The 27,109-nt window shown below is 36.7% G+C and overlaps 1 protein-coding gene across 9 annotated transcripts in view; it reads left to right on the top strand.

Moving 5' to 3' along the window:
- The window catches only part of SHANK2 (SH3 and multiple ankyrin repeat domains 2), a 332,468-nt gene that overhangs the window by 72,120 nt on the left and 233,239 nt on the right, over positions 1–27,109 (top strand). The window lies entirely within an intron of this gene.

Genomic DNA, 27,109 nt, shown 5'->3' with positions numbered 1-27,109 from the left:
AGAGTTCTTGTATTCCTCTATAATTATGCAGGAATGTGTATATGTGATGATTTGTGGGTGTTTCAAGCATTTTTTTAAATTTAATTTTATATACGTGGATACCAAATAGCTGCTAATGCATTCAACCCATTCTTTATTATATGTGCTATATTTGGCATTTGCTTTAGAATTAATATATTGGTATTCCAGATATCAATGCACTAAACATACTGCTTAAAATGGAAAATGGTTTTTGTTTATATTTTGAAGAAACAGCTGTCGTTTCTGCTTATTTGCATCTTGAGCATTTATTTTGAAGCCAGAGTGATTGAGGTCAATATTACTGCTTCTTAACTAAGAATTTGAATTAACTACCATCTGGTTTAATTCTATTCATTTATTTATAGCTTTCCAAATGAATTGTTTAATAGTTAGATTTATAAAAATATAGTTCTTTCAGACTAACATAGGTATCAGAATTTTTAAAATCCTGATTTTTACCAATTGAAATTGGAAATACTAAAGGAACTTTAAATAAAACAGTGAGCAGCATGTGTGAGCTGCACTATTTTTATCTTGCCTTCCTTAGCAGAACTAAAAAGGGTAGGAAGTATTGTGGCCATGTTCATTCACCATTTTAGTTATGAGTAATCTTAATGAATTCTCGTGGCAATTTTATTATAAAAGCTAAAATAAAAACAATACTGACAGTTTAACATGCTTATTTTTTAAGTAAAAGTAACCATAAAATCTAAAACTTTTGTTCTGAAGCCAGAAAAGAATATAACATCTCACTATCTAAATCTATTTGGTGTATTTAATTGATAAAAATAAACATGATTGCAGTTATGCATTTGATGATATCAAAAATGGAACAACTGACTGACATGTAAAATTTTAGCTATCCATATTGCTAGAAAATAGATAAGCTACTTGCTTCTATTTTGCTTAATAGAATTCAGACGTTTTCATTCTTATAGAACATAAATAATGTTATTATATTAAAGGAGGCACGATGGCTCAGTGGTTAAAAATGATGAGCTTGTCAGCTGAAAAGCTGACTGCCTGGGTTCAAGATTTGAGCACTGTGCTACGGGGTGATCTCCTGTTGTTTCCCAGCTCCTGCCCACCTACAAATTCAAAAGCAATAGCAATAGCACTTAGAGTGAAAACTATAAACCACTTCATAGTGCTTTACAGCCCCACCTAAGTGATTTACAGAGTCAGCATATTGCCCCCAACAATCTGGATCCTCATTTTATCAACTTCAGAAGGATGGAAGGCTGAGTCAAAATTGAGCCGATGAGAATCGAACTGCTGTCAGTCAGCAGAATTAGCCTGCATTCTAACCATTGTGCCACCACAGCTCATAAAGCATGCAAATGTGAATACATACACGCCGGGGGTGGGTTCCTGCCAGTTCTAACCTCTTCTATAGAAGAGGTTCCACAAATCTACCATGCCTTTTAGAACCAGTTCCAGTTCCCTTTCCGTGCCCGTCCATACCATGCTTGCCCCTTCCACCGCTCACTGATTGGCTGGCTCACCAATCGCCCCGCTCACCTCTAAGAGTCCTATCTAAACCTTAAAGTCTTAAAGCTGTCAAGTTTGAACTTCCCTGGTTTTTTTTTTCTAAAGGGTTAGGGGTGCAAGGGTCTTGTAACTTGACAGCTTTAAGACTTGTGTGCTTCACATGCCAGAGTTTCTGAGCCAACATTTTGGTTGCTAAGCAAGAGCGTTGTTAAGTGAGTTTCATCACATTTTACAAGTTGGCCACGCCTACCCAGTCACATGACTGCCAAGCCACTACCACCCGGTCACATGGCCAGCAGGCCACTCCCACAAAGCAAGCCACACCTACAGAAGAGGTTCCAAAAAAATTTGAAACCCATCACTGATACACGCACACACAAACACCACTTTGGTGGTAAAGTAACAGTGTTCCATGTGCCTTGGAGTATAGTCATGTTGGCCACATGACCATGAAAAATGTCTTTGGATAACGCTGGCTCCCTCAACCATGAAACGGAGGTGAGCACCGCCCCATGGACATGAGTCAACAGGGAAATCTTCACCTTTAATCTTGTATTACTTATAAATTTGAATTTCTCAGCCATTCTGCCCCACATCCAAACAATTCAAGATACTCTATATCCCTGAAAAATTTTAATTAAATTGGTTCATCATTAGTTCAGTTGTTAGGATTTTTGGTTGCATAATTGTAAAAGACTTGTCAAATCCCATAGTGGAATTTGAAATAACAATATTCTACTGTTCTGTCATTCAATAATTGTTTTCTCTTTTTGTGATGGCCCACTTAGTTGGCGGAGCAAAGGATTACTAAGAAGTTGTGGCTGTCTAAAGGCATTGTCTGAGGAGAAAATTCATGCTTTTTTGAAATTTTAATTATTTTCTGTATTTTTAAGAAGAATTAAAATGATAACATCATATGAAATAATATCTTTTCTAACTTTTGAAGGGAAATGGATTTCATAAAAGAACCAAATAAAGGATACACTGTAAAGTTTATAGAAATTAACATAATGAGATAAAAGTAGGTTAAAAGTAACATTTGTGTGAACAGTATTATTTTCATTTATGATGAAACGTTATAGCATTGTTTTCTGATGCTATAATTGTTAGTATGCCTATTGATCATTCTTTTAAAAAGCACATTGACTTTTTAAACAATGTTATAGTTTTCTATTCTTTTTAGGCACATCATTTTGATTTTGCTAACAGAGATAAAAGAAAATTACAAAAACTGAATCCATAATATGTAATACTCCTTGACTTATGATTGAAATTGAACCTGTAAAGAGCCAATAGCAGTAGACTTATATACCACTTCATAGGCCTTTCAGGCCTCTCTAAGCAGTTTACAGAGAGTCAGCATATTGCCCCCAACAATCTGGGTCCTCATTTTACCCACCTCGGAAGGATGGAAGCCAAGGTGGCGCAGTGGTTAAATGCAGCACTGCAGGCTACTGCTAGATCAGCAGTTCAGCGGTTCAAATCTCACCGGCTCAGGGTTGACTCAGCCTTCCATCCTTCCGAGGTGGGTAAAATGAGGACCCGGATTGTTGGGGGCAATATGCTGACTCTCTGTAAACCGCTTAGAGAGGGCTGAAAGCCCTATGAAGCAGTATATAAGTCTACTGCTATTGCTATTATGGTTGTAAGTTGTGACAGTTATTAAGCGAGTCACCACATGACCATGCCGGATTTTGCAACTTTTGTGGTTGTGTTAAATGAATGTAATAGTCGTAAAGCAAATGCTGTGATTGTTAAGCAAGCCCATTGTTTCTGGCAAATTGTGTTCATGTGATTGCAATACACTGCAAACCGTTGTAATGTGGGCCAGTTGCCAAGGGCCCAAAATTTAGTCATGTGACTGTGGGGGGGATGGAGTGGCCATCAGAACTTCCAATCTGGGTCATAAGTAGCTTTTTCAGGTTCTGTCATAACTTCCGTTGCTAAGCGACTATAAGTCGAGGAACACCTTTATTGTACTTACATTAAAATTGATTAAGGGTTATTTTTAAACCTACAGGTTAAAAAAATGAAGATGTTTGTGTCAATGCAATTATAGACATCTAGTTAACCTGCTGAACACTCTCCCTGTTTCAGTTGCTGCAGTTTCAGTCTTATTGCATGCATCCACTTCTGCAACATGTTTTGGACTGCTCCAGTGGATTGTTGTCCTGATTCTTCCCCCAGTCTGACCTTCTGGTCTATGCATACAAGGAGCCCTGGCTTTCTTAATAACTTGATTACAATTCATACTCCTAATTGCTTGGCTTCATTGAGCTATTGAGATCACCTAGCTTTCCCTCTTGTGAGAAGGGCCACCTGACATTTTGCTCCTGCTCTTTAGAATCAACACCCTTTGAATTATGTTTGGAGTTTGTTCCCCAAGGCTTAAAAAAGCCCTTTCTATTTTTCAGGACCTTTATGAAGCTCAAAGAACTTTTATTTCCAATGGCAGCGTACAATGCCATCTTAAATTACAGTTGTGTTTTGGGTTAGATAATATTTTTATATTGATTTTTTTATAGTGATACCGATTGAGACTGATTTATATTGCCCTGTTATTTTTATCGTTATGCTTGTATTCTGCTTAAGGACAAGTTGCTACCAAATAAAAATGATTTCCTTCCTCCTGCTCCAAAACATCAGTGTCAGACAGCTTTCCTTGATGTTTCTTTTCTTCAACTGAAAATTGCTAGCCTGGAGCCATCTGAATTTTTTGTATTGTTTTCTAAAATTACCGCTGGTCTTATAGCCTCAACAGTGATTTCAGGAGCACTTTTGCTGCCATACATTCTGTTCCTCCATCTCTACATTTTCTCTTCCACTAAATCTTATCTAATAAAGTCAGTAAAAGTCTTCTGTCTGCATTTTGGTATTACTTTAATTATGATGATAATCACATGTTACATAGATAATAAGGAATGTATATGAAATTCTTTCTTTTTCTTTATATTTCTTTCTAGCTTGGCTGCTCTGGATCTGCCACTTCACTTCCTCGTTCTTTTTCTGAAATATAACATCCTTTTACTTGTTGCCCTTTCACTTCTAATTCCCCCGCTTTTTTTGCAATTTCTGTAATTGGCTTATTAATTGCCTTTTGTTTTATTAGTGTTATTTATTCCAAAATGTTTCCTAGAAGAGCTTCCTGCTGTTCCTTCCATGCTCCTTGCAGAGGTACAGAAGTATATTTTTGAAGTGATGCTTGCAGTTTCCTTTTGGACAAATGTGTCTGTACCATGCTGACCTCAGTCTGCCTTCTGCAAGAACAGTGTTGGAGAAAGCAAATGCATGTATGAATGTTCATGCAAGAGCAAGAATTAGTGATGTAGCTTCATAAATTTAACAACAAGAAGATCAATTTAGGGAAATTGCAAGGGATGGCCAAGCCTAGCATCCAATTAGCTACATTCTGTTTGGCGCTCCAGATGGAATTAAAAAGCTCAAAGCACACATGGCTTGGGAACAAAAGCAAAAAGAAGATCCTGAGATTAGCAATTTCATATAGAAAGATCAGGCTGAATGAAAAAGAAGGAACACACTAAATCCCTTTTTAATCTATATTTTACTTTCCTTAGAGTATGTTTAAAATGCTGAAGAGTAAGGTTAATCTACATCTTCATCGGCTATTTGTGCTATAGAAAGGCTTATCTATGAACCATGGAAAATTGCGGAGGCAGCGGGAGCAAGAAGAGTGGAGCAAGATTAGATCAAGGAAGTATGTAATGTTGGGAATCAAATTATTAATCTGGAGTCAGTTTTCTGTATAATAGAAATGTTTGAAGGAACTATCTGCAATCTTTAGTGGAACATATGCATAACTGAATACCTAGATTGGGGTGATGGAGTGGATAGAGGGAAAACCTGTTGTTGTTCCTGTTGTTAGTTCCTCTAACCCCCATACCTTTTACCTTAAGGTGTCTACCATGGACCTTATGCATTTCTTAAGAGGTCCCTAAGGGGGCGTGCATAAGCGCACCTGCGTGCCTACCGTCCCTGTCCTACTATCCCATTCATATCTACTCTTTTTTGTGTTTATGATTATGTTTTGCTTATTTTTATTTTTGCCATTTTTTCATGTGTTTTTCCTACTTGTTTTCTTGTACTTGTTGACAAATGAAAATAAATAAATGAATGAATGAATGAATGAATGAACGAATAAATAAATGAATAAATAAATAAACCAGGTTGGACCAAAAGCAGTTATGACCCTGTGTACGATATGCATACATTCAGTCTATAAAAAACATAAGGTCAGAATAGCTTTTTGTGTATTGGTAGGGAGGAACATGGGAAAATCTTTATGTATGGAGGGTGAAGAAAACATTTGTGCATGTATAAGTATTTGGGAATAAAAGTTAAATTACATGTATGTAAAAGTTTTATACGTGATTAATTTCTTAACCATGTGCATTTTTTCCACATATTATTCTGAGGTATGTTCCTCACTTCTTGAAGTAATATTTTCTATGTGAATTTTGGATCTAGTATCAAGAATTTGTTCAATTTTACAATCTGTAGAGAGGATCTCTTGCTTGAAATGTACATTTTTAATTTTTTTTGGTCCTTTTTCAGTATTTGCTTGATCTATATAGTACTGCCAAATGGCTCTGTCTTCCAGCTCTTCTGATTCTATTTTAAAATGTGCTGGGATTTGTATAAATAGCTTTGGCTGTTTGTAGATACCAAGATGCTGAAACAGGTTTTTGTGTTTTTTTTTGCTATTTTGAAGATTCTAAAGCTTGCAGAAAAGCAACTGTTAATAAGACATTTCATGGTCAGTAATTAGAACTTTATCCTGATATTCGTATTATAATTGTATTAATATTTGCAATTGAGAAATATCCTTTCTTTAAAAAAAAGGATTAAGAGATAGTAAATTGATGGTGTTTTCTATATTTGTCACAGAGACACATGTATACAGGTAGTTCTTGACTTAAAACCATTTGTTCAGTGAATGTTTGAAGGCACTGAAAAAGTTATTTATGAGCAGTTTTCACACTTATGAGTGTTGCAGTATCCCCATGGTCATGTGATCAGAATTCGAGTGCTTGGCAACTAGTATCCCAGTATTATGTGATCGCCATTTGTAACCTTCCCAGCTGGCTTCCAACAAGCAGTCAATGAAGGAAGCCAGATTCTCCTAACAGCCCCATGATTCATTTAGCAACTGCAGCAATTTGCTTAACAACTGTGGCAAAAAGGACACAAAGTGGAGCACAACTCACTTAATAATTGTCTTGCTTAGCAATGGAAAGAGGAGAGGGAGGGGATGATAATAGGGCGGGAAAGAATCTTGGACATGTTCTAGTCCAACCCCCTGCCTAAGGTAGGAGAACAGTACAATGCACAAAAATCACTGTTCAATGAATTCTTGAAAAACTCTAGTGATGGATCACCCACAATTTTAGGAAGCAAGCTGTTCATTGATTAATTGTTCTCACTGTCAGGAAATTTCTCCTTAGTTCCAGGTTGGATCTCTCTTTGATGAACTTCCACCCACTGCTTCTTGTCCCACCCTCAGGTGATTTGGAGAATAAATCAACCCCCTCTTCTTTGTGACAGCTCTCAAGTACTGGAAGACAGCTATCTTGTCTCTCCTAAGCTTTCTCTTCATCAAGCTAGACATACCTAGTTCCCTTAACCATTCATTGTACAACGTAGCCTCCAAACCCTTATCCTTGTTGTTGAATTCTTTCTAAGACCTCAGCATCTTTTTTGTATCTTAGTGGCTAGATCTGGATACAGCATTCCAAGTATGGGCTCACTAGTGCAGTGTATAGTAGTGCTATCACTTCTTGTGATCTTGATGCTATCCCTCCTAGAACTGCATTGGCCTTTTTGGCAGCTGCAGCACATAGCTGGCTCATGTTTAAGTGGTGGTCCACTAGGACACTTAAATCCCTTTCCCAGTTACCACTAATGAACCCGGTACCACCTATTTCACACCTATTTATTTGGTTTTTCTTACTGACATAGTTGTGAGACTCTTGATATCTGTGGCAGAAAATTTAATGCTCGTTGCACAAAAAACAAATTAAAATTGCACAAACATAAAGAGCACATAAGAAGCCAATTCAAAAGGTAGTATCATATTAGCTGAATTAAACCTAAGTTTAGAAATCCCCCCGAGAAGAACTCCATTTTTACTTGCTTCCAAAAGATTCCTGGTAGGGCAAGACAGAATTCTAGGGTTTTTTCTGCCTTGTTATTACTTTTTAATGAGTGATTATATCACTGTGCCTAGTAATGTAAGATGTGACACCCCTGATTCAGATATAATTTTACTGTTTAATTCATTAGATGGCTCTTGGGCAACTCACTTCAATCTCAGGATCAACAGCAGATCCCTCTTGTCTTCAGTATAGGAATAATTATGATCTATCTTAAGAATCTTTGCTGATTACCAGTTCTTTATCCTTATAGCAATAGAGTATAACTTCTTTCCTACTTAGTGATATGTGGTACTAACTCTCCTTGCTACACAGACTAACCAAACATATTGTTTTTATTGGTGAAGAGGTGGCATGAGACTGTTTTGAGAGTACTCATTTGCTGATGAATAGCAATCTATGCACTTTTCCTGTTCCATTCTAAAATACAGATATCTTGATGGAAGAAGCTACCAGTCATTGAGTAAGATTGGGTTTAAGTGAATTATTTTTATGATCAGGGATGTTGGGAAATCTTACACCATTTCAGAACTCCATAATGACTCAATAGCCTTCAATTGTAATTCATCTTCCTGGTTTTTAAAAGTTTTTTTTTTTTCATGAGAATTGCTATATTTGAAATACATGTTTTATGGAATATGGAATAGTTGATATTATTTTGATACCATTTTTCTAATACTTTCCTAACAAGCATTCATAAACTTAAGAAGGCTATACTTGTCTTATTTAAGAATGGTTTGGACCATGTAACCAAATCTAAAGGAAGATAATCTTGAATTATCTTATAAATAATAATATCTCCAGTCCAATCCCAATTTGGATTACACTATGTGTTTAAAACTGAAATAAATGGGAGATGGGTAATATTGGAGGTAGAAACAGGAGGTTTTTCTAAAATACAAACAGAGGAACAGTTTTAAATATATGTTGTAATAGTAGACAATTTATTTCTTAATTTCAGGGAAGGATATTATTTCTAAGATTGTACTTATTTGCATTTATTTATTTATACTAGTTTTACATTGCCTTGCAAGAAATAGCAATTAACAGTAAATTGGAAGGAGTCTGGTAACACCTTTTCAGACTAACTATTTTTATTATTTGTGAACTATATATCTCTTCGTTAGAGCATAAAGTAGTTGAAGCAATGTAAATTGGAATGAAGCTACGGGTGAGAAGAAAGAATGTTTATGCAGACTAAGTTACCTGTGAGACAGATTGCAAATACCTCATCAAGTAGCAATGTTTGTTAAGACTTTCTGAAATGGTCTGAAATCTTTTTATCTAGGTGAGTTCCACAACCTCTTGTTCAACAGTGGTGGTGTAGTTCAATTGTTTCAAAAACAGCTATCTTGAAATCTATAATCAAATGCCATGGGAAGTTGAAATGTTCTGATATTGTCTTTTCTGTGTCCTGATGTCCAACTCCCGGCAACAAATCCAGATCTTTACTTTCCCCGACATTTACATCAATTGCACCATCACAGGACCCAACAATTTCATGAACAAAATCAGACATGTCTTCACACGCTTTTCCTGTAAAATAATGTATGCCATCACCTGCCAACAATGCTCTTCTAGATTCTAAGTTGAACAAACAGACTAGACTTTGTACAAATAATTAATGAATACAGTTTTGACATCATGCATATCAAGCTCATTTATTAAACCTCAGTATCCTTCTATCCTTTCAACCATTCTTGAATGCTTGTATATATGACTCTTGAATTCGTATATGTAGTGTAACCATCTGATCAGTTGTGTTTTCCCTGAGAGATCCAATCCTGCTGACAGCCACATTTTAAGGGACTTCTAGGAGTTTGGTGGAGATTGGGCCACTTTTTAAAGTGTATGGTTAAAAGCCAGTGATTTCTGAGGTAATCTACTTTGGGTAGATATCTGGGTAGATTAAGAAGAAAAGACATATTAAGAGTCACTCCTCCAAAAGAATGTGACATCATGAATCCTAGGCATTCCTGTATATGAGCCATTTCAATGATGCCCTTTTTTCTGGAACAAGCATCCCTGCTATATTTCCCCAAAAGAGTCAAGACCTGACTATTTTGGAGGGCTTTGTAGAATGGAATGGAGGAATAACTCTTGAGGACATTGGTACTGTTGATTGAGGGATGGTCAAAGCTTGTTAATTACTCAGATTTTTTGGGATTGGAGCCACACAGCAATCTGAGTAAGTAAATGCAATTTACTTCTCTGGCATTCTGCAACATTATTCCTCCCTTTTCAAGAAGTTTCACATTTCTTTATTTATGTCCATTTTTCATTCTAAGGTGGTTTTTGTACAAGTTTTTATATCTCTTCTTGCAATCATTTTATTCCATTATTACTTCCTTCACTTTTTCCATTCTTTTCTGGGTCAGTTGTTTCTAAAATAATGCATTTACAGTCTTTCATTATTTTTGTATCTTTCACTAATTATCAGAGACTTTTAATCCCATCAATTACATTTTTCAATTCTTTCTTTTACGAAGTACATTAGAAGGTGAAGAAACAAAAATACCAAAGGGTAGGTAGAGATACATAGCATGAACAGGTCTAGTTATAAAGCTATAATCCCAAATTTCTGATTTGTCTGCTGGCAGCTTTGTCCTGCTTTCTTTTGCCAAAACTTCTGACAAGCTTAGATATCAGATCAGAGCATATAAATTAATCCTGGCTGAGCAGAACAAGAATTCAATATGATTCCTGTAACAGATGTAGCATGACAATAAAAATTATAGGGTGACATTCACAACTAATTTGATATTAGTGGATTATGTTTCTCAAAATAGAACAACCTCTTTTAACTTGAGTTGATATATATCAGGTTGTTAGGAAATGATTGATGGAGGAAAGCTCATTCTAATAAATTAATACACTATTAAACCTTAAATGTAGTTTTTGTATTACTCTGAGATTTTTAAATAATTCAAATTAATAAAATATGAAATTATATAGAATAAAATGAAGAAATACATAAAAGATACAAAAAAGATGATAAAACGTTCAGGCAGAAAAAGAAAAGATATATAAAGAATCAACTTCTGTGCTATACAGCAGTTACAAGCAAATTCATTCCCATCCCTTCTGCTTAAACTTACAACATTGTTTTTTTTTTGTTCCCATATTCAACCCTTTTTAATCAGCAAACCCATAAATTACCATTTCATTTTTTTCTATTTTCAGCAAAAGTCCATATGAGATTTGCAGTCTTTTAGCATAAGTCCCTGGCTCCCACGCAGTGGGAGACCTTGAGCCTTTTGTAACTGGGTTGTGGAAGTGCAGGTGAACGTGCTCCATTTGTGCGACGCTTGTGAAAATGGAGCTGCCTGCCCATGCATTGCTCGCATGGAACCATCTTCTCTCCACAAAGCAGGAAATGTTGGGTACCTCTGTTTTAGAAAATTACCTGGGGTATCCCTGACCAAATAAGTCAATTATGCCATTTCTGCAAGTGTTGCAACTTCACGAACCATTCTTCCAAAGTGGGTATATTAGTACTTTTACATCTTTCTGCATATAATTGTCTTGATGCAGTTACCACATACAAAATCAGCCTTCCATAAGACTTATTTAATTGGCTATTCATAAGTCCTAGTATTACATTGGAATTATTGACATTTATTTCAGTAGTGCAATTTAAATTCTTTTCTATGCAGTAATATCTTGCTTTTATTTGTAAACAATAGAAATGTGCAGATTAAATATGCAGTATGCAGTAATTCTTAGTTTAAAAAGATGTTTCTATGTTCTATAGAGAAGAAGTATAACTTGGAATATACATTGGAAAAGTATACCTCTCTTATTCTTGTTATTTTATTATTATATCATTAAACAGATTATAATGGTTGCTATATCCAACTGTCAGTATCTGGACCCCATCTTGTCTCTTTTGGGTGAACTTTTAAAAACTTGATATTTTCCCCAAGCCTTGGGTTAGAATGATTGGGCAAAAGGAATTTCTAGAAAAACTTAAGTTTTCATCTAAAATAAATTTTCTTTCTTATTTTTATGATCAAATACTGAAAATAAAAAGACCAAGATATATACTGATGCAAAGAAAGTAGTAATATTGCAGTCAAAAATATTATAAGAAATATAAGAGGGGTTCTTCCCAGCCATTCAGTCATATTCTAAGAAAAAGTAATCTAGCATCTTGATCCAATTGCATAAAATTTACGTGCTACTCTGCTATGATTCCTGGCCCTTTTGTATTTTTTTTAAATACAACAAAACCAAATGTATCTGATTATTAAAAATGCATAACAGATGCTTAAAAAAACATAACAGAAAAAATGCAAAACATAAAGTGTAATATGTTCTTTGAACAGTAAATAATTCTCTACATATTTATCTAATATACATGCACACATGCATATTCTAATATACTTTTATCGTGACCTGACAAAAGCGTGAACGTCATAAGCGCGCCGACAAAACCGCGCGCTAAAACCGTGATGTCAAAAGCGCGCCAACAGCGCGCCGACAACAGCGCGCCGATAGAAGCGCGATTTAAGTTAAGGTAAGGGTTTAGGGTTAGGTTTAGGGTTAGGTTTAGGGTTAGGGTTAGGGTTAGGTTTAGGGTTAGGTTTAGGGTTAGGTTTAGGATTACGTTACAGTGCGCTTCTGTCCTCTCTTGGAGCACTTTTGTCGGCGCGCTTTAGGGCTAATTTGTCGCTCATTCGTCGCGCGGTTTTGTTGGCGCAGTTTTGTCGCTGCGGTTTAGTCAGGTGCGCTTTTGTTGTTCATGCATTTGTGGTGGAACCACTTTTATAACTATCATTATTTTTTAGCATACTATATTTTGTATAAATGAGTCCCATCTTTCATTATACTTGTCCAAACAAAATCTATGTCTATAGGCAATCTGCTATAGGTGGCAAATATGATCAGATCTCCCATCCACTGAGTGAATAGGGTGATAAACCTATCTTTCCAATGCTGCAATATCACTTTTTTAGCCATAAAAGTGGGGGGGGGGTCCATTTGTGTTTTCTCATTGTTAATTTCTCTAGGTTAATATCTAATATCTAAGTACCGGTATGCAGTTCAAGAGAATACTATTCTCTGGCACTTTTAGCTCTTGTCACACAGTCATGTTTATAGTCCACTACTTTCTCCCAAAACTTTAGTACATGTAAAAACATGTGTTTTAAAGAAGCTTTAACCTTATTGTATTTCCAACAAAATGCTGTCTTAACCAATTCTTTATATATAAGCATAAAGGACAATAAATTCTACATATTATTTTTTGTTTTACATATTGTAGTTTAAAGTGCATTGATACACTCTTGCTATAGAAATTAAGATACAGTTCCATAGGCAATATAGGAACCGCTAATTCTTTATTCCATTCATCTTTTAGCATATGCATATCAAACTGATTTATTGATAAAAATACCTGTAAAAACTTATAGTAGCTTCTTCTTCTTTTAGTTTAACAAATTGTTCTAGTGTCTCAGGTAACTCAGAAGCTGAAAATGCTCCTGGTCCAAATAATGTTAATAAGTGTTTCTTGCCCTTTGATCAAAACTATACAAGGCTTTCAGATTCCTCAATAAAGGAAACTTTTCAAAACTCATGATCAATTATCTCAATTGTATCAAAACCCAGGACAATGGCATTCTAGCATTTCCCCCCCCCCCAGAACATACCTTAAAAGGCCATAGGCAAGGTATTGAATTGGAGTAAAAGTTTAGTTCCCAAATTCATTTTTTAAAAATGCTAGCATCTGCTGGAACAGTGTGACTATTCATTCACATATTACACAGTATTTTGATTGGAAAGTGCTGTGCTGCATACATATCTTTGTTCATTTTAGCAGCCTTCATATGCCATGTTTGTTTATGGTTTTGTAAGAACTACTGCCATCTCTTCTTATTATGATGACACTTGAGCCCTGAGGCTGTCAGTGAAACAGTCTGTCATCTATTTTTTTATCTACTAATGTAAAACTTCTGTTTTAAGAAAAGCTCAAAATATTCTACAATGTAGAGAAGAGATTTTGAGGGTTATCCTTCATAAGCTAGCAAATCATCTGTAGGCATATGCTTAGATACTAGTTTTCCGAAAACCAAATTCAGTTAACTTAATAACTTTTACAATAGTGTCTATATGTTCACAGCTGTTTTTAAAAATGTACACACTTTTTGTGTGGTCAAAGTTTTCATATTGAAACATTCAATTTGATGAGGAATATTTTTGGTAAACAAAAATTATATTTATATGCCCTAAATATTGTGCAAAAGCTTTCAAAGGTTTGACCTTAAACTTCCCAGACTGTAGACTTCAAATTTGTGCCAGACAAAGCAATTCTACTACATTGTTCTACCAATTCTGATTCAGATTAATGAAAGAGGTTGCTTTAGAAATTATATCAAGGGATAAGAGTATCATCTGAAGCCCTACCTAGTATACTAGGTGGCTGCAAAGATAATTCATGTCATACTAGTTTGGGGAACAAATAGAGAGGATTTAAAGTATGTAAGTGGTGTATTCCTAAATGTTAAGATCATTCTAATTGGGCCGGACAAGCTCCTTGAGTTAGCTTTTTCCCTCTGTGGGCAATATCAATAGTGTAATTTCACGGAGAAAATCTGTGTTGTAGGAGATGAAAATGAGTTAATAGCACATAATCAACATTTATATTAGTATATAATAATAGCATAGCATTGTTTACTGACTAACATGATTTCTCTGCACAATTAATATAATGGTATCTCGGAGCCAAAGACAAAAGTTCTTAGAATATTAAAAAATGATGACGCATACTGAGTCACTTTGGAGTGCAACAGCTTCAAAGGATGTTGACCTAAAATACAAATATTAACTTTAATATTAAATAGCAATATTACACACTTTATTCCCTTCAATTGAGAGTAAAGGGTGGAAAGTTACACAATTATAACATTTCCATAGAGGATAGAGTAAATATCATGGAGTGTTCATTATTGGTTATGAAATCTGTTCAAGTAATTATTATATTTCCTCTCCCTCTAGCTATGCAGCTAGTATGAATCAAGATATCATGCCATATTTTATGGACAGATTACAAATTGCATAGCTGGCACTTTTCATATGACAATACAACATCTAACAACAATAACAACAACTTTTCCAAGCTGTGCCATATGTTGTAAGATTAGGTTGGGACTCAACAAAAAATGGGCTTATACCCAGTAAAGTATGAACTTTAATGACATTATGACTTAGAGAAATAATTTCAAGGTAATCATAGAAAATATAGTATGTGGAATTGACAAAAAAGCTGAAAATAAAAACTAAAAGGTCTAATTTTATTGCAATCTACTGTTCTGTACATGGTACATTTCTTTATCAAGAGTGATTTTTTCCCACTACAAGTCTTTCTGTGTTGCCTTTTTGTGGCAGAATGATAAAAAAGCAAGGAATATGCAACCAAACTATAAATTCCCAGCAGGATCACCTAAGCCATGAAGGTCAATTCAGGTGTTCAGCTACAGGAAGTAGGTATCTTGAACAGGAGCGATGTAGGAAGATGCTGAAAGTGAATGCATTTGACCAAGAAAACCATGTGGATAGACATTATTAAGTGACTGACAATAGATGGCTGGATGGTGAACCCATCCGATGAGATGACACTCATCATTCTACTGGGGAAGTCTGAGTACTAATTGTGTTTATGATGCAGCTAGATGAAAGATATCTGGTTAATGTTGGCATTCAAAAGTGAAAATTGGAAGGTGCAGACAGAATTACAGTGGGAACATGGAAGGTCAGCAGCACGAACATGCGAAAGTTCAACGCGGTAAAACATGAAATGAACCAACTACACATTGACATCTTTGGCAAATAGCAATGGACTAGAATTTGATACTTTTCATCAGAAATCATGTTTTCTATTCAGGACCCAAAAAACAAACAAAAGTTGTTGTCAGAATCAAGAAGGATATACCAAGAGCAATACTTGTGTACAATTAATTAATGACCAGAGAGTATGATTCAGAGTTCGTGGACAATCCTTTAATACCATGATTACCATAGTTTATGTAAAACAATAGGTTGATGAGTTTTATGATCATATTTAATTTAAAATTGAGAGAACATGAACACAAAATATGCTGCGTGCTGTGGTTGGGGACTGGGATACCAACATTGGAAATAGTAAGGAAGAAAACATAGTTGGCTTAGGAAATAAACTAGAAATATTAAGAAAGAAAACATACAGTAATTTGTTTATAGTAGGAAACAGAAATAAAGGAGGAGGCTGGCTAAATAATTTTTTTCAATCCAATGATTTCTTCTATTTCTAATGTCTTCAAACAACCAAAACCAAGCTTATTTGCATGGACATGATTACTGTAAATGGAGAACCCCGAAATTAAATTGACTATATTATTTTTGAAACAGTGCATGTTTCTGCATCTGTTATGCCTTTATGGCTTCTGGATGACTTCTCCAACATCATCTGCATGGCTCCCTTTACTAGCAAAATCATTGTTAACCCAGCTCATGTGAGAAATCTCTCTTTAAAAAAAATGAAATAAGTTTTAAAAATTTATGATATATTGATGTCTACCATTCAGATAGATAAAACAAGTTATTTTATTGGAGAAAAGTCTGTAAAGATTCTCAGTCATCTGGGTTATAGTTGTCTCAAATGTTCTTTTTTCTTCAAAAGGCAACTCGACTGTTTTATTGGAGAAAGTGGTTTTTATTATCTTGTGTCTTCCCACTTGTACTCTTCAGATATACTTCTATAATGCCTTAAAATTATATATATTGGGTGGCGGATGAGAAGCAATTAAAAAAGGAACTGACAATTTTAGGCAATATTTAAATGTTCTTGGAAAAGTCTCTTTTTTCTGACATGTTTAACACTCATTTGTAATTGGCATCTCTAGCTGTCAGCTTCTCATATCAGCAGTCTCCCCATATAAGCAATAGAGGCCTTTTACCTGCAGCTGTTGGGCCTTTGTACTGCTGGTTTTAGAAATGTCAACAGGAACAATAGGAGCCCTCCTTTTTTTCTTTCTCTTTCTTCCACCTCCCTTACATCACTTCCCTCCTGATGCTTGGAAACCTGCTGGGTGCCCCTGGGAAAATTACATGTTCCAGGATCCCTGGTGCCTAGAAAGCTACTACAGCTGCCTTCTAAGAACAAGGAGGCAGAGATGGAGGATGGGGGAAGACATACAGAGGATAAAGCAGGAAGATGGTCTCTCTCATTGCTACTTTATCTAGGAAAATAAAAGTAATTCACAAATGATATTTTTCTAATGTCTCATATTACAAGTTAATTTCAGGTTCCAAAATTGTTGATTATAAAGTAGATCATCACGTTTTTTTGTGCTGCTGAGTGCTACGTCATCTACCTGAGTCCAGTTTTTTTCATTGAAACAATGGTTAGAATTGCTTTATTCTACCTCGTCCCATGAATAATAACTGGAGAACGTCAACATTTTTTATTTTAAAGTAAGTGATCCAAAGCAACTTGAATTAAGAATGATAAATTTTGGTTATTAGCCTACATTTTTGTTGTTATTGTCCTTGATATCCATCAGGTTTTTCTCCCCACTTTTTGGCAAATTGCTGTACTTTCTAGATTTTTAAAAAATAATAATCTTGATTAGATAGTTTGGAGATGATAATGTTTAGAAGCTTAATTTATTATAGCCACGAAACCTTCTCCTTTTAGCAATGGTCAGGAAATCTCCATGATAGTTGGAAAAGGAATTGCAAAATCGCATCTGATTTTGTAATTCCTTTTCCAATTACCATATAAATTTAGGAGATTATTTTCTGAAGGGAAATATTTAGTGTGGAAATAGCTTAAATATTGTAACATGTTTTACTTAATTGAATTGCATTGTTGCTTCAGCATTCAGTTCATAAGGGCAATCATTCAGATGGATTACTCCTGTTTGAACTGTGCTGCCCTCATGCTAAGGTTTGCTATGGCTTAACTATGAGGTCACAAAATGATATTCTTGCAAATCTATTGTAAAACAATTTTAGGAGAGCAATTGGTGGATTGTTCTCTTACTATCCAGCATTACTTCCTACAGAAAAAAAACAACCTGCACTAACTTTCCATAACATGCATAAAGCCTCTTCTATACTCCTCCTATTCTTTGTGGACCATTCAGATGGATGAATAGTTGGATGCATACACACATACATAGACACAGACAGACAGACACACACACACACACACACACTCTTAAAGATGGAGTTCACACACAGATCAACAGAGTTCCCTAATGTTTTGTCCCATTCTTACATGAAAAGTTTTCTTAGACATAGAACTATAAAACCATCAATTTCCAAAGAGATTAAAACAACAAAAACAAAAAAAGCCTGTCATTCAGAATAGAGTTCACACACAGATCACTAGTTGGCTTTCCTACCTAATGCGACTTTCTCATACACCCATTGATTTGTCCTCTGGAATTTTGTTGTTGTTATTGATTGTTGCCCACTAAGAACAAAAAAACCTCATCTGACAGTTCTACTTTGTTCATGCTAGTTATCTAGCCTCCCTCGTAGTTCAAGCCAAAATAAACATATAGTGGAAGGCAATGCCTGGCAAGAAGACAAGAGATTTTATATTGCTATGATAAAAAAGAGTCAGTCTTCCAAGAAGTTTCATGAAAGGCAGATTGGTAGATTCTTCACACCCCTATTTAAATAGTATTCTTGGATAAAGTTAGAGGTTAAACTTCATTCTGTTTTATTCTCTATTTTTGATAGAATGTAGGTTTGATTCAGAAGGGGCAAAAGACTCCAAGTTGTTGCACAATGATATCCAAGTCCTGGGAAAGTAGAAAACATGAGCGTTGATTGTCTGACTTGGATGTTCCCAAAGGTTCTGAAAAAACTTGTTGCTTAAATGTAAAAAAGAGGGGGGAAATCCTAGAAAAATCAAGACATTAATATAAATTACCTGGAGTGGCCTGTCGCCGGTCGGCAGCTTAACAGAGCTGCCCCCAGAATTCAGGATCGTTATCTACTCAATATCAAGAAGATAACTCTTTTTTCAGACAAGAAAAAAGCAGTGAGGAATCTCAGCTGGTAAGAATCTTCTTTGAAGTTCACAGTTTGTTTCTTTGTGAGCTGTGGACGGAGGGGGAGGATCAACCCAAAGCTGAGTCATTCAACTCTGACCTGAACTTCGCAGCTGTTATTCACAGCACGAGACAGGATCCCCTCCCCCTCAGGACAATCTTTAGAAAAGAGACTATTAAAAATCAATACGAGCAAAGACCAACTTGTGAACTTTAAAACCTTTTTCTATCTGAAATACCAGCTTCAATGTTATAAAAACCTCTTTTGTTTAATTGTCTTCAAAATGGCGTTTACAGCTTCTGCATTTGTTATCTCCGGCTTCCTGCTACAGAAGTAAAGAAATAATCTCTTATAATTTAATTAGAGCTACTCCCTTAAAGCTTTCAAGACTCTTTGTTGATTCAGAGACATTCCAAACATTCCAAACGGACTTTCTCTTTTGAAATCCTCCATAAAACCCCTTGAAAAAAAAAAAAAAAAAAAAAAGGGAAAAAAGGGGGGGGGGAGGAATTTCTTTTTCTCCACATAGCACAGTGGATTAGTAATTTAGAATAAATAATTAAAACCAAAATATAATGGCATCCAAATCAACCTCTGTTAAATTACCCCCGAAAACGTCTCCCATACCTGGCACAAAGTTGCAGCCCCCACCATCTATGCCCCCTAGTGGAGATGTACTAACAAAAGAATTTTTTCTGGAAATGTTCAAAGAATCCAGAGAACAGAACTTAGAAATGTTTAAAGAATTCAGAGAACAGAATCTAGAAATGATTAAAGATTTCAAAGATGAAATAAGGAATGAGATGGAAGTTCTATATGACAAATTCGATACCAGGGTCACTAAAATGAATGATAATATGATGGGAATTGTAAATGTGATAACAGAATATATTTCTGGAATGGAAGATAATTTAGAATATAAATTACCTAAATATATTTCCATATTCATGTAATCAAGTAATAACAATGTAGCAAGTTGTGCATTAAAAGTACGTCTTCTGGTTAAACATTATGAAATCTATGCCAAAGAAAATATGCCATTTTTTAATTAGTAGAAAAAATAGCTTTTATTTTTTTTAATAAAACTCTTGAATTCAGTATTTTTTCATGCTTATTTTTTTCCTTTTGTTAGTTTTGATATAATAATTTCTTAGTTAATTTGGTGGATATTACTGCTTTAAATTTTATTTTGTGTACTATTTTCTGTACTTTCAAAAATTCCATTAAAAATAGCCTTACAGCTTGACATAATTGGTACCTAATGAGGGCAGAAAAATAAATTGCCTCCCATTGTTTTAAAACATTTATCTCTGTGATTATGTATTGTGTTTTAATGAATTTAAATGTTTGTTCCAGGGAGGTTGAATTATGAAAATTCATGAGTGATTGTCAACTAACCACTGTCATAATATATAATTTAGTAGAAGAGAGCATGCATCCCTTCATTTTGACCTCTGTTTGATGTTATGTTTTGTCTGTGAATGAATGATCATGGTTTGAAAGAAACCTTGTAGTCTAATTATTTTCCTAGTTCAGGAATCCATTACTATGTTATTCCCAACAGATAGCCATCCATCCTCTCTTTAAATATAGCAAAGTGAGCCAATAGCCTCCCAAAGCTGTATTTTCCACTGTTGAATAACTCTTATTGCCTGGATTTTTTAAAATGTTCAATCAATATATATTTCTTTGTAATTTGAACCCATTCTTTCTTTCCCTCTCTCTGCAACAACCCTTAGAATACTTAGAATAACAGAGTTGGAAGGGACCTTAGAGGTCTTCTAGTCCAACCCCCTGCTTAGGCAGGAAACCCTACACCACTTCAGACAAATGGTTGCTCATTATCTTCTTTAAAACTTACAGTATTGGAGCATTTACAACTTCTGGAGACAAGTTTTTCCACTGATTAATTGTTCTAACTGTCAGGAAATTTCTCCTCAGTTCAAAGTTGCTTCTCTCCTTGACCAGTTTCCACCCATTGGTTCTTGTTCTACCCTCAGGTGCTTTGGAGAATAGTTTGACTCCCTCTTCTTTGTGGCAGCCCCTGAGATATTGGAACACTGCTATCATGTCTCCCCTAGTCCTTCTTTTCATGAGACTAGGCATATCCAGTTCTAGCAACCGTTCTTTATATTATAACCCTAAATAATTTTGTCTCATCTTCTCCAAGGCAACTGTTAGAATGGCCTGCTGTTTTTGAATAAATTATACTTTCAATCCTTGTGTTCCATTGATACATTTTGACTCACCAGTTTTCAATAATGCTTATGAAATCATACCTGCTTCCTTCTTTAAAAGACTTCTAATTCTTCTAATGTTACATACCTATACAGGCACATGACCTGACCTATTCCTTGTTATATTTTGGTGCTTATTATTGGGCCCCTTCATATCCTACATATCCCTTCCATTCCCAATTTCAGTCATTTGCACTTTCTGAGCTCTCTTATCTCTCCGCTACAGAACCCAGTTTAAAACTCTCTGAATCAGTATTGCAAGCTTCTTTCCTAAACACATTTATTCCTAATTCTAGTGAGATGTATCCTACCACTTGCCAGAAATCACCTTATTTCAGAATCCAATTCTGTTTTCAAGAAACTAGAATAGAATATTGCATGTCTGATTGTGCTATAACCTTCCTCCTCTCCTCCCTCCTCCCTACACCTCCTCCCCACTCAGAAGTGTCTGAGCTGGTTCCAAATGTTATCTTGTTTCTCAGGGCTTAAAAGGGTTCACCCTCTTTGCCTAGGTACATGTTTCCATCAAGGCCATCTTCCTTACATTCTACACGTGGTCAGTGCCTGTAGCTTTTGTTAGGAATGTAAGCTAACAGTTGGGTTAGCAATATATAAGCCATGAAATAGTAGTACTGGAGCTTGAAGTACTGCTGTGAATGTGATTGGTTGCTGTTACCTCAAGCGGCCATAAGAGGGAGCCAGAATGACTGTTAGCTCTCTGTTTGTTAGATGCTGATAGTTGGATGCTGCTTGTAGATGTGTCATGTATTGCTCAGCGTGAATTACTATGAGTTTTGCTACTGTTAGCGTCTTTGTGTGCTGAACTGATTATATGATACTGGACTGTGTTTGATGGATCATCTCTTAACTGAGAACGTTGATGATGTCTTAACCGTGTATGAATTGGACTCTGCATACCTCTATTTTCCACAGAAGTAAAATACTATTTGTTTTACTATTCAGTGTCTCTGTATGCTGGTTTACGCGTTCTTCCACACCACTCTCACTACGCTTCTCTGCCTGCACTCGTTCTCCTAACGGGGAGCTTACCTAACAGCTTTTATATTTTAAGGGCAGAATCATTCTTTTTCTTTGCAAATCTAGTACAATCCTCTTCCTCAGTCATCCAAGGCTTGTGAAAACTTATTTACATCCAGGTGTCCAAAACAATTGTAAAATCTTGGAATTCATTTTGAAGTTGCAGATAATAAGAGTCCTTCTGGTTAGATTTGGGCTGTGATAGATATCTTTTATTTTTCCATGAAGAGATTTCTTATATCTTCTGAGAGGGTTTTTGGTGCAATTGGTCTCTATTTCATACACACAATTTAAGAATTCCCAGCCTTCCTTGGCTTGGAGGGAAGGGGTGGGAACAGTTTTGTTTCTAATTTCTTCAGTATCTCAATCAACCTGCACGTATAGTATTTACAGTACTTATCTTGGGGGGGGGGCATTCCTTGCAAGCTTTGAGAGTACACATTCCTCTGCTGAACAATAAGTGAGCAATAAGTGCCTCCCTCTTGACTACTCTTGCAACTTTTATTTGCTTACTTAATGAACTTGCTCTTCGGGGTGCTGGTTCCTTTATGTGTCCCCTGAAATTTTCTCTGTTAGATTTGGATCAAACAATACTGGTCATATACACTGAACAATCAGTAGTGCAGTGAGTAGTCAGCTGCAATTAGAAGCATCTCTATCTCAATGGCTCTTCCTCTCTTTTCTCCCTCCTCTATCTTCTCCTTGGTCAAACTACCAAATTCCCCCTTTGCATTTCCTGTTTACTCAGCAACCTTTAAATTACCCATGTTCATGTTTTAAGAACTTTGGCTTGGTTTATGCTTGGTTTAATCTCTTTGGGGAGTTGTATCATCATCATCAACAACATCAACATCATCATCCTGCTAGATCCTGTAGACTTGTAATGTGTACAACAATATAAGATTACAGTAAAACACTCCCAATAAGAAAATTAACATGGGACTATCACTCTCTCTTAGCCCAACCTGTCTCACAAGACTGTTGTTACAGTGACAAAATAGTTCTTGTAGAGTGTTTAAAAATAAGAGGATGCTAAATAAAAATATTAACACAAAACATCTCAGAGCATTTCACAGCTCACTTTATGTGGAATGTCCTTCATGCTATTTTTCAGAATAGTGAATTTAATATAGTTACTACATTCTATCAAAACAGAAACTAATGCTTCTCTATTTTGAAAATTAACCCTGAATATTTTAGAGGAAGCTTGTCCTCTTGATTTTATTTTATATTTATATTAGATTTTATATATCATCCTTCAGAACAAATACTTTCTATACCATTTTATAAAAAATTGTTAAAAATACTATCTAAATTTTTTTAGTTATAAAAACATCATAATATATATGTATGTGTATGTGTATGTGTATGCGTGTGTGTGTGTGTGTATATGTGTATATGTGTGTGTGTATATATATATATATATACATACATACATACACATACATACATACATACATACATACACAATAAAGCAAATTTAGTGAAAATGGATCCTAGATTAAAAAAATGTGATTCAAAATAATTTGATATTGGCTTGTTTAGATTTCATACTCGTTATGGTGTGTCACTATTTATAAAAAAGCCTTTAGTTTTAGCTTTTAAAGCAGTATCTTGAATCTGTGAATTTGCAGGACCAAACACAGACAATTTTTTTTTATATTTAATGAAAAGGTAAATTACAGAATCTCTTGCTAAAAATAGACTTACTTTAAATTATCTATTCACCATTCCAAACATATTTTCACATCTTCATTCTCTTAATGGAGTTGACTGTATAGAAAATGGCAAATGCTACCAACCAACACCTACATATTTGTACAAAGATAACCTTGCAGTGCTGCTGTGAGATTCTTTTTTTAATCATTTGTTATTTATACAAGTATGATTCATTAACAGTTGTTCTTACAAAGAGGAAATGCAGCCTACTAATACAATTTAAATGTTCTGAATTTTTGGTATTAAGAAAAAAATCATTAACTCTGGAAGCTTTCTCAATTTTTTTTTAATAAGAAAAGATACTAATTTATTCAGATGCATTTTCTTAAAAGTACATACACTAAACACACATATAAGCCTCACATTCACTCGTTTCATGATGTGAGACAAAGTATGCAAAAAGAGTTTGAAGTAGTATATAAAATAAATTAAAAATCTGGAGAAATAGAGTGACAAAGTCAGCAGCAACAATTAAACCCCATTCATTACACCTCTTTGACTTTCATATCCTTGCAAACTATCCTTGTTCTCACCACATACATGCATGCCATTAAATCACAGGACCCATCCTGTGTCTTTCTTTTTCAAAATCTCAATGAGTCTTACTCTCGCCCAAGAGGAGATGCCTAGAGCACCGATGGAGGTCCGATAAGTCCGAATCGAACCGAGCAATGGTAACCACCTGCACCAAGGAATACACCAGGGCACTTAGGGCAGCGAAAAGATCTCACATAGCCACCTTGGTTGCGTCCGCTGAGTCCCGCCCAGCCGCCCTGTTTAGGATAACCCGCTCCCTATTAAATAAAAGGGAAGCGGGGGAACCCTTGCAGGGCAGAGCTGAGGATTATGCCCAATTCTTAGCGGACAAAATTGCTCGGTTTCAGTCGGACTTGGACTCCACCCCCGCAGTTCCAGCCGAGGCACAAGAGGATCAAGTAGAACATCTCTGGGTTGAGTTTCAGGATGTTACCCCCGGGGATGTGGACAAGGCCATGAGGGCTGTAAGTGCCTCCACCTGTGTACTGGACCCGTGTCCCTCATGGCTGGTTACTAACAGCAGTGAGGTGACACGAGGCTGGATCCAGGCGGTTGTGACCGCCTCTCTTCGGGAGGGGAACTTCCCCGCCGCACTGAAAGCGGCGGTGGTGAGACCCCTCCTAAAAAAGCCATCTTTGGATCCAGCTGTTCTTAATAACTATCGCCCAGTCTCCAACCTTCCCTTCCTTGGGAAGGTTGTTGAGAAGGTGGTGGCCTTCCAGCTCCAACGGTCCTTGGAGGAAGCAAACTATCTCGACCCCTTCCAGTCAGGCTTCAGACCCGGTTACAGCACAGAAACCGCTTTGGTCGCATTGACCGATGATCTCTGGAGGGCCAGAGATGGAGGACATTCCTCCATCCTGGTCCTCCTTGACCTCTCAGCGGCTTTCGATACCATCGACCATGGTATCCTTCTGCGACGACTGCGGGAGGTGGGAGTGGGAGGCACCGTGTTGCGGTGGTTCTCTTCCTACCTCTCGGACAGGTCGCAGTCGGTGTTAGTGGGGGGGCAGAGATCGTCCCCTAGGCCCCTAACTTATGGGGTGCCTCAGGGCTCGGTCTTATCCCCCCTACTATTCAACATCTACATGAAACCGCTGGGAGAGATCATCCGCAGGCACGGGATCAGATACCATCAATATGCGGACGATACTCAACTGTATCTGTCCGCCCCGTGCCAACTCAATGAAGCGGCAGACGTGATGAACCGAGGCCTTGAAGCCGTTATGGACTGGATGAGGGTTAGCAAGCTTGTGCTCAACCCAGAAAAGACCGAGTGGCTGTTGTGTTTCCCTCCCAAAGATTCCACCAATATTCCATCTCTCAGGCTGGGGGGTCAAATTCTATACCCCTCAGAGAGGGTTCGCAACTTGGGAGTCCTCCTGGATCCACAGCTATCGTTTGACCACCACTTGACGGCTGTGACCAGGGGGGCATTCGCCCAGGTTCGCCTGGTGCGCCAGTTGCGACCCTACCTGAATCGGGAGGCTCTCACAACAGTCACCCGGGCCCTTGTGACCTCTAGGCTGGAATACTGCAATGTGCTCTACATGGGGCTGCCCTTGAAGAGCATCCGGCGACTTCAGCTAGTACAGAACGCGGCCGCGCGAGTGATTGTGGGTGCACCTCGGTTCACCCACATAACACCTATCCTCCGCGAGCTGCGCTGGCTACCTGTCGAGCTCCGGATGCGCTTCAAGGTGTTATTAGTCACCCATAAAGCCCTGCATGGTAGTGGATCTGGATACTTGAGAGACCGCCTTCTGCCAATTACCTCCCTGCGACCAATAAGATCACATAGATTAGGCCTCCTCCGTATTCCATCGGCCAGCCAATGCCGGCTGGCAACTACAAGGAGGAGGGCCTTCTCAGTAGTAGCCCCGACCCTTTGGAACGAGCTCCCCGTGGAGATTCGTACCCTCTCCACCGTCCAGGCCTTCCGCACAGCCCTTAAGAACTGGCTAGCCCGTCAGGCCTGGGGACAAGGATAACCGCCCCTCCCGAATGATGAATGTATGTTGCTTAACTATTTTATTATATGTTTCTATGTCAATGTCTGTATTTCCCCCTCCCTGATTTTATGTGAGCCGCCCTGAGTCCCCTCAGGGAAAAGGGCGGCCTACAAATATTAATAAAATCTCTAAAAAAAAAATCTCTAAGGGTGAACCATTCACTAAGTTTTATATTCTTGCTTATGCTTGTTTCCATCATCTACTCTTACTGCTTTTAGCAACCAAGCTACAATTTCTTGTTTTTTCAGAATATTCCATAATGAAACCCATTCATGCTATCATATGCTTTACTGAATGTTCTTACATTCATATATTTCCCAGTGAGCTTCCAAAGGGAAAAAAGTCTGGTTTGCACACCCACTCTAGAGATTAAAGAGGATGGCCCTAATGTAGAGAAAGAAGATCTGTTACCAAGGCAATGAGCATATAAACATTGCCGAGACCAGATGAGGGGAGCTGGGCTAGAAAATATATCAAACACCTCCCAAATTTACTTAAAAGATCAAAGAGGCAGAGGAGAAGAAGCACATTCAGACTTGCAAGCTTTCATTAAAACGTAAGTCTTAATAAAAGTAGATTTAGGTGCACCTGACATCTGTTTCTTGGTTTGGACTGACATCCACTGTCCAGCATAAAGCAACCCAGTTAATTTATCTCCTTGTCACCTTTTAATCAAAATTCTGCCAAGCATTTTTCCAGGCATAGTTATTAAACAGATCTCTTGTAGCTTTTGCATTCATTGTTGTTCCCTTCCCTTTATATAAGGGAACACTAATAGCATTCTTCCACATAAGCAGAGATATAATCTTCATACACATGCTGAAAAGCTCCACAGCAAAAT

Source organism: Thamnophis sirtalis, unplaced genomic scaffold (assembly GCF_051295495.1).
Source record: "Thamnophis sirtalis isolate CommonGarterSnake01/CBP01778 unplaced genomic scaffold, rThaSir2_p1.2 scaffold_1, whole genome shotgun sequence".
Taxonomy (NCBI): domain Eukaryota; kingdom Metazoa; phylum Chordata; class Lepidosauria; order Squamata; family Natricidae; genus Thamnophis; species Thamnophis sirtalis.
The sequence above is the reverse complement of the archived record's forward strand: the minus strand, read 5'-3'. Positions and strand labels throughout refer to the sequence as shown.